This window comes from Choloepus didactylus, chromosome 6, assembly GCF_015220235.1.
Source record: "Choloepus didactylus isolate mChoDid1 chromosome 6, mChoDid1.pri, whole genome shotgun sequence".
Taxonomy (NCBI): domain Eukaryota; kingdom Metazoa; phylum Chordata; class Mammalia; order Pilosa; family Megalonychidae; genus Choloepus; species Choloepus didactylus.
Genome location: NC_051312.1, coordinates 81,646,518 through 81,655,512, shown reverse-complemented (window position 1 = coordinate 81,655,512; position 8,995 = coordinate 81,646,518). Strand labels below are relative to the sequence as shown.

The 8,995-nt window shown below is 36.5% G+C and overlaps 1 pseudogene; it reads right to left on the bottom strand.

Annotated features, from left to right (window-relative positions):
• Nucleotides 1-7,555: 7,555 nt before the first annotated feature.
• On the bottom strand, nt 7,556-8,747 carry LOC119537784 (annotated as a pseudogene).
• Between the last annotated feature and the right edge of the window lie 248 nt (nt 8,748-8,995).

Here is an 8,995-nt window from a genome sequence, read left to right as displayed (position 1 = left end):
TAGGGTGGGATTGGGGGAAATACAATCAATGCAAATGAGAGGCTAGAATTAACAGAAACATTGTATTATGCTTCCTTCAATGTAACAAAAGCAATTTACCAAAGCTAAATGCATATGGGGGGGGTGGGGAATAGGGGAAGGGTATGGGACTCCTGGCATTGGTGGTGTTGTCTGACTCTTTATTCTACTTTAGGTTGATGCTACATTTCCTTTTGTCAGTTTCCAGCTATCAAGTTTTTTTGTTTGTTTGTTTGTTTGTGTTTCTCACCTTCTCTTGCCTTTTTCTTTTGCCTCTCTGCCTTCTTTATTCTTCCTCCATCTTTATGGAAGAAATGTCCTTAGATAGAGAGTGGCGATGGTGATCAATACATAAATACATGACTATACGGGGAGATAATGATTGTTTACTTAGGATGGAATATATAGTGTTTGAACAAAACCATCTTAAAAGAAATGGGTTGATGAAGAAACCTTGAGGGCACTATATTGATGAAATAAGACAGACACATAAAGGCAAATATTGCAGGGTCTCACTGATATGAACTAATTATAATATGTAAACTCATAGACATGAAATATAAGTTACCAGGATACTGAATGAGACCAAAGAATGGGGAGCACTTGCTTATTATGAGCAGAATGTTCAACTAGGGTGAACTTAAATATTTAGAAATGGACAGGGGTGATGGTAGCATGTAATGAGAATAACTAATAGTGCTAAAAGGTGTGTTAGTGTGGTGGAAAGGGTAAGCTCAGAGTCACACATGTCACCAGAAGGAAGGCTGGAGGTTAAAAGATGGGAATGTATGAAACAGTGAATCTTGTGGTGGACAATGTCCATGATTAACTATACAAATATTAGAAATCTCTCTCATGAACTAGAACAAATATATGTCACTATAACTAGAAGTTAATAATAGAGAGGCATATAGGGAAAAATATATACCTATTGCAAACTATATACTACAGTTAGTAGTATTTTAACATTCTTTTAACAACAGTAACAAACGTACTATACCAAAACTATGAAGCAATAATGGAGGGGGGGTGTTAGGGGTATGGGAGAATCTGAGTTTCTTTTTTTTTATCTTTATTTCTCTTTTGGAGTAGTGAAAATATTCTAAAAATTGAAAAAAAAATAATTGTGTTGATGGATGCACAGCTGTATGGTGGTGCCATGGGCAATTGATTGTACGCTTTGGATCTTTGGATAGTTGTATGGTATCTGAACAATCTCAGTAAAATAAATAAATATATATATATATATATATATATATATATATATATATATATATATATATGTAAATAATTTAGCCTTCATACAAATAAAATTTCTTTCAACCTCAAACCTATAGATGGAATCTATTCACCATCTTTTTGTACAGCTAGGACCTTTGTTTTAAAATAGTTCTGCAAGTTGGTATTCTATATCATCTTTGCATAAATGATATCCTTAGTGTATCATATATGATTTAATTCTTATTAATTATGGTGATTGAGGTAAAGCAACTGACTGGCTCTTAGATGACCTTTAGTTCACCTATTGGGAGCAGTAAGCATCTGCTAATTGGAGAGGGAGATGTGAGGGTTCAAGAGGCTACAAGTATAAGTCAGTATATTTTAAGAGGGAATGGAGATTTCAGGTTGGTTCAGCGAGTTTATTCAGTGGAATGTGCATGGAAAGCTTTGTATGTAAGTGGAACCATAAGTTTTATAGTGATGGGACTATAGGACAACAGGGTAAAAAGAGACTCACTAAGCATGATAGAAAATAGTCAAAGTGTTTCCATCACGCCTTGCATTAGACAACGGTGAAAATGAACACAATGTGTGCCTATATGCAAATCAGTATGCTGAGCCATATATTCAGCATTGTTCTGAATCATTTATTGTTTGGAAATTCTTTTCTCAAGTATTTTTTTCTCAGTGCAGAGCATGGGAGATGCACACTCTGAATAGGTCTCTTTTCTTAGAGCCATAAAATTATTAGCCAAAACTTTAGAACCCCGGTTTCTGGTTTCTGATGTCTAATGCAAGGTGTGATGGAAATACTTTGACTATTTTCTATCACTCTAACTAATCCTCCACACAAATACCAGATCAATCTTACTATGGAATCACACCATTGCTTAAAAACCCTCAATAGCCTCTCTGGATCTCCAAATTATAAGCAAACTCCATCAGCCAAGAAGACAATGAATTCTTATTCCAGTGTACTTCTTTTATATTATTTGAAATATCATCTATTTCATCAGTCTGTTTTGTTAGAAAGGAAATTGTTGCCCATAGATCAGTGTCTTCTCTTACAGCTATACAGAACAATGATTAGAACCCTGGTTTTCTGGTTTCTGAGGCAGGATATGATGAAAATACTTCAACTATTTTCTGTAATGCTTAGTGAGTCTCTTTTTACCCGGTTGTCCCATGATCCTACCACTGTAAAACTTATAGTTACACTTACAGGACAAAGCTTTCTATGCAGTTTCCACTGAACAAATATACTAGATCAACCTGAACCTTCCATTCCCTCTTTAAAATATACTGACTGATGCTCATAGCCAGTTGAACCTTCACAGCTCACTTTCCAATTAGCAGATCCTCACTGCTCCCAATAGGTGAACTGAAGGTCATCTGAGAGCCAGTTAGTTGATTTTCCTCAATCATCATCATTATTATAAAGGAAATCATATATGATGCATTATAATTTATGTATAGAAGATGATACGGAATTCCAATTTGCACTCCTATATCAAAAGAAAGGCCCTAACTATATCAAAAGATGGTGAATACATTCCATCCGTAGGTTTGAGTTTGAAATACATTTTATTTGTATGAAGCCTAACTACCCTTCAGTCCAAATACTGTTGTATAAAATTACTTCCTTTTTCTTGTTTCTGTGTTTCACTTTTGTAGATTACAGTTAGATCTTCAAAGGTGCAGTACAAATTAATTCAGTAAACATTTATAAACCACTGATTTTGTGTCAAGTGCTGTGTTTATCAGATACATAGGTGAATAAAACTAAATGTAGCATGAGCATCTAAGGCTAAATAATGTACCTGAAAATACTTGGGAAACATTACCATCATTAATCCTGTTGTTGGCTTAAACAGCAGGAACTTGTTGGCTCACAGCTTTGAGGCTAGAAGTCCAAAATCAATGCATCAGCAGGGCAATGCTTTCTCCCTAACCTCTGCAGTATTTTGGTGACATGACTGTACTTTGAAGTTCGTTTGTAAGATGTGTCATAGCAGCCTGGGAGACTAAGACAGAAGGTATGGTCTTTCTTGAGGTCCAAATTAGATTTGAGAAATATCTCAAAACATGCAGCAAAAATATAACTATACAGAAACCATGAGGAAAAGATAAGGAACTTGAAAGAAATCAAGAATAATAAAATATAAATTAGAGTTCTAGAAGGAGTAAAAGGCATTAATGAAGGGGAGACAGTAGTTACACAAAGAAGTGTAGAGTGTTTCTCTGAGCTGTAATAAAAGGCTCACTGTGTTTTCGGGATAGACCACACAATGGTCTATCACCCCCAAAGGGTTGAAAATTGGTTCCTAGGATGAAAAATCTTACCATTTTTATGTGTAAGTCATAGATATACATACACTAGATAACAGATATACAGGATATTGGTGGAATTAAATTTCATGGAGGGCAGGCATAGTGCTTAGGAAAGATGCCTAAAAATTCCTCATAGAAGGATGCTAATGAAAAAAAATTGGTTGAGAAACACTAGGCTAAACTGACAAGAGAAGCAATAAGGTATATGTTGGAGATATTTTTGTACTCAAAGGAGAAAGAAAAAATCATGCAAACATCCAGTTAAAAAGAACATGTTATATACAATAGCATTGTCACACTGGAATTAGACTTTCTATCTCCAGTGCTGGAACTACGTGGAATGGCAATTAAGAATTACTTAGAGAAAGGATTGTGCCTAATTAATCTGACACCGAGCCATAATGAGGCAGATCTGTCAGGTGAAAGATATTTGAAGACATACTGAAATTCTGGGAGTGTATCTTCCATGCTCTGTACTGAGAAAAAAATCAAAAACAAAAGCAAAAAAAAACGTGAGTAAAGAATTTCCAAACAATAAGTGAATGAGAACAATGCTGACTAAATTGCTCAGCATATTTATTGGCATGTAGGCACATTGTGTTGATTTTCACCATTAGAATTTTGGAGGTGTGGTATTAATTAGCCTCAAATTTTGGAAACTTGCACTGTGTTGCTGTGATGGTTAATTCATGTACCATCATAGCCTGGTATAGTGTCCAGTTCTTTGGCCAGTAAAACTGTTACTGTGAAGGAATTTCTTGGATATAAATCTTAGTTGATTGCATTGATGGCTGCAATCAGTAAAGGAAAATGTGTTCAGTAATGAGAGAGGTTTCAAACATTCCCATGAAAGCCTCTAAGGGACTGATGAGCTCAGCAGTCAGAAAGAAGAATTTCAATCTCTAATTTGGTCAGCCCCCTCTCCCGGGGAATTCATGGAAATCTTCGCTGGACCAACTCCCTGTGCCTGCCCTATGGAATTCGGACAATCCTCACGGTCATGTAAGCTAAGTCCTATAATAAATCTCACAATATTTACATATATTATAAATGTATAGATGTATATCCTGTCGGTTATGTTTCCCTGGAGAGCTCTAATATAGTCAACAATGTTATCAAAACAGTAATGAAAGTTGTTTGCTCAACCCTTATCCCTATGTCCCATTACAAATAGAGATACTCAGAGTAAATGAGTTTTACTATGCAATTTATTTGAAATACCTGTTAAAAAGAACATACGAGCTATTTTACATTGTGTTGTTTTGGATTTTTAAGTTACTTTATTATTTTTTATTAGAGTTGTTGTATGTTTACGCAAAAATCATTTAGAAAGTACGGAGTTCCTGTATACCACCCCATCCAGTCCCCGCTATGCCCCAGTTTTCCTTTTATTAACATTTTGCATTAGTGTGATACCTTGGTTACAATTGATGTGCTAATATTATTTTTAGTATATATGGTGTCAAAGCAAGCACTTGTTAATATTACTTTAATTACATGATTAATGATAGCCCATGGATAACATTATGGTTTACTTTTTGTGTTACACATTTCTACGTTGCTTTTTCAATTTGTGCTCACCTGTATACAATGTAAAATTTCCTATTTTATCCATTTTCAAGAATACAATTAGGAGATTAAGTTACGTTTTCAGTATTCTGCTTCTATCACCACCCAAATGAAAAATTTTTAAACCTTAAAGTCTTATCTTTAATTAATAATTAAACAAATATTTATTGGATGACTTACTACTGACTAGACTCTGTGCTGTTTACTAGGAAACACTGTAAGCAAAAATAGATACTGCCCCTCACTTCAGGAGGTCTTGTCACAGTAAGGAAGAAAGATGCAAATTAAGTAATTACACAAATGAATGCACTTCCATGAGTGCTATGGGATTTTAAAGGAAAACTTGTTTCAGACTGGGGAGTGTGCACTTCCCCTGAAGGAAGTGACTGCTAAGCTGTATCTGAAAGGTGAATAGATGATTTACAACATGTCTGTGGTTGAAGCATGTGCAGAGAAGTCTGAGAGGAGAGACTAGAATGCAGCCTGAGCAAAGCTGCTGAACCCTGACAAAGGATGTAACCTTGAAGGAACAAAAAGGACTATAAGACCCACAGAGTGTCTTACAAGCAGGGAAGCTTGGGATTTTTTAATATGTTTTTTTATTTTTTAAAACAAAGAAATCAACTAAGTCTTTCAGCAAGGGTGAATCCTGATCAGGTTAGGTTTTTGAAAGTATTCCTTTCCCTGCCTGCTCTGTGAATCTAGAGTGGCATAAGCCAGGGTAGTAGAATATAGACTTGAGGGTGTCTCAGGGATGGAGAGTTATGGAGAAGTATCCCATTTGAGATCTACTTTTGAAACATATTTACACTCTGTCGTGAGCTGTCCTGGTGTATCACCTTTCTTTAGTACAACACTTAGGGTTTAGGTGCTCAAAGGGTGGTGGTTTCAGCCTGCTGCTTTGGCATCAGCTGGTCACAATTTGGAAATGCTCCCACCATGCACTGATGAATTTGCATGTTAAAAGATCCTCAGGTTATTTGAATGCAGGTAATTTGAGGGAGGGGATAGTTTCTCAAATTTGACTGAATATTAGAAGTACCTGGTTAATACCTAGTTCCCACCACCAGAGACATAGATATAATTGGTATCAATTTAGGCTGGGAGTGAACTAGTTTTAACAAATCCCCAGGTGCTTCTAATGTACAGTCAAGTTTCAGAAATGTCTGTTTTAGGGCAGTTCTCAAACTTAGAGTACATTCATCAGACTCTCCTGTAATGCTTCGTCTTTTTTTTTTAATGGCCATGCACATTTTATTAATAAACACAGTGCCAAGTGAAACAAGTCAAACAATTAAAGTCTCTTTATATTCCATAAAATATAACAGAAAATTTTGTGTTTCAATAAAAAGACTGTCATTTTAGAAAAGGCAGCTAATAGCAGCTGTGCAGTTAATTACTTTCTGAAGAAATTTTAAAAGAGACTACTGCCTGTCCTGAAATTCCTTTTTTCTTTTTATAAAAAAATAACTATTAAAAATGATTGACAAATTTTGAGTTAAAAAGCTGTTAAAACATTCTCTATATTTAATTTCAACTTTATAAGAGATTATAGGAAGATGCTTATGAAACAAATACAACATTTGTTTCAGTACATCTCTTTAAATGGTAGACTTATAAGTAGGTAAACAACTATGTAATAAAAAGTTTCCAAACGTTGCCTGTAAAAAATATGGGAAATTTTACCATACGCAATAAATCATTCCAAGCCTTCAAGATAGTTTATATAGCTGCACCAGCATGGCAATAAACTTCTATCAAACAAACAAAAACAAAAACAAACAAAAAAACCTTTGTAATTTGCTGCAAAATAGATCAAAAAAAGTATAAGCTTGATGGAATCACAATAGTTTATATTATTTAAGGGAAAATAAAGGCATAATAAAATTTATGGCACTTAATGTTTAAAAAAGTAGAGCTTTGCTATTTTGCTTGGTTCTTTAGACACTGCATGATTTAACAAAATAAAAACTTGCTATGTCATCTTGCTATCCATTGGTTAGTGGCACCATTCAAAACACACTGCAAAAAAATGGCCATTCAGTGTACCATGTTCCACAAAAGGACAGTGTTTTATTGTCATTGATGTGGATGATGTACAATTTCTTTAGCAAACTCAGCAAGAATTAAGGGGGCAAAAATGAACTCTGAATGAAAAAAAAAAAAATGAAAACACAAAATCCTAAGAAGTAAATAAAGACACACATCCATACCACATTTAAAAAAATCCTCTGAAAAACCACCCTTGCTTGCTTATTGGAGGTACATATCTAAATTCAATAGCTTACCAATATCTTCTTGGGAGTAGGCCAAAAAGAAACAAAAACTGACATTAAAAAAAAAAGTTTCTCTTCCCTAACAATTTTTTCCTGAGGCTGAATTTGAAGGGGGAAGGGGGGTCCACAAGCCAAGAAAATCAGTCTTCATCATCATTTTCATTAAAGTCATTGTCATCATCATCTTCTTTCCCGCCATAAGACACGGGCGTCTCCACCCTGGAGCCGCTGTACTGAGACCCGCTGGAACTCGTGGCCAATGTCCCGTCTGCACCTTTGGTCAAGTCACTGGCAGAAAGCCTTGTGCCATTTGAAGTTGAACCTGTGATATGACAAATACACCGCTGATGGATCCCTGAGCCATTTCTGTCACATGAGGTTCCAGAGCTTTAGGTACCAAACTTCTTGCAATTTTAAGGTCTTTGGCCAAACAGCTTCCTGATTCTAATCCACAAGCCATTCCCATTTGCTTTAATACTTCTGTGTCATCGTGGATTTCAAACGTGTTGTCAAAATTAAACAGATACTCAAATTTGTCATTAGAAATACTGTAGCCGATCAATGTCTTCTTGCTGGTGTTCATGAGGATGAACGGGAGGTGGAAGATGGAGTTGCAGGGAGGTGGCCAGTTCGCTTGCTGCTCTGCTTGGCAGTTTCTCTGCACCATATTCTTGAAGGCCAGTTGCTGTAGAATAAGTTCTTGAAGTTGAGACTGTTTCTGTTTTATTCTTTCAAGTCTTCTCTGTCTCTCTTCCTCTAAATTCTGACATTCCTGAGCCGAGTTAGTAGGCAGAACAATCCGTTTGATTTCTTTTTTCTCCTTGGAGATAATATTCATGGCCATTAAGACATTTGAGGCATCGTAGACTCATCGTCTTATATTCTTTGGTCATAAGCTGATTCATTTCATAAAATATGGTTAGCAGCAGCACTGAGCTCCATGACCAAATCATCTGCCACTTCGTTACAGGAAGTGGTTCCTTTCCTCCAAACCTTCTCACAAACCTTCATTGAAAAATGCTTCAGACCCTTGCCATTCTTCTCTCCTTTTCTGTTGCATTTCCCCGCAGACCAAGCTGTGTTAGGGGTGTGTTGACTTCCTACCAGGATAGTATTTGGCACTGCGGGTCTCTGAGGTGTACCAATTACCATTTGCTGTGCAGTGTTGACACTGGACTGTCCACAGGTTTTTGGCAAGAGTTGCTTTCCAAGAGTGTTTACTGTTGAAGGATGATTGGCTAATGATACCATGCCTTTTCCAGGACTAAGATTCTGGTCTATAAAGACCTTTCGTTCTCCATTGGCTTCTATTAGACCGGCATCTTTTGCCATGTTACCAGATCCGTGAAATCAATTCTATAAATGTTCACCCTCCAGAGAAGGAACAATGATTTTTACTTTGTACCGGGAGCATCAAGCTGGCGTGATATGCGGGGAGCGTGGTGACGTGTGGCCATGAGCGGCCCATTAGAGACTGGCCCAAAGTGTCAGTTTCACCCCTGCGAGCTCCGTCTTGGGGAGCGCGGCACGCCTGCGAGCTGTTTTCAACCTGTAATGCTTCTTAAACCAGATTGCTGGGC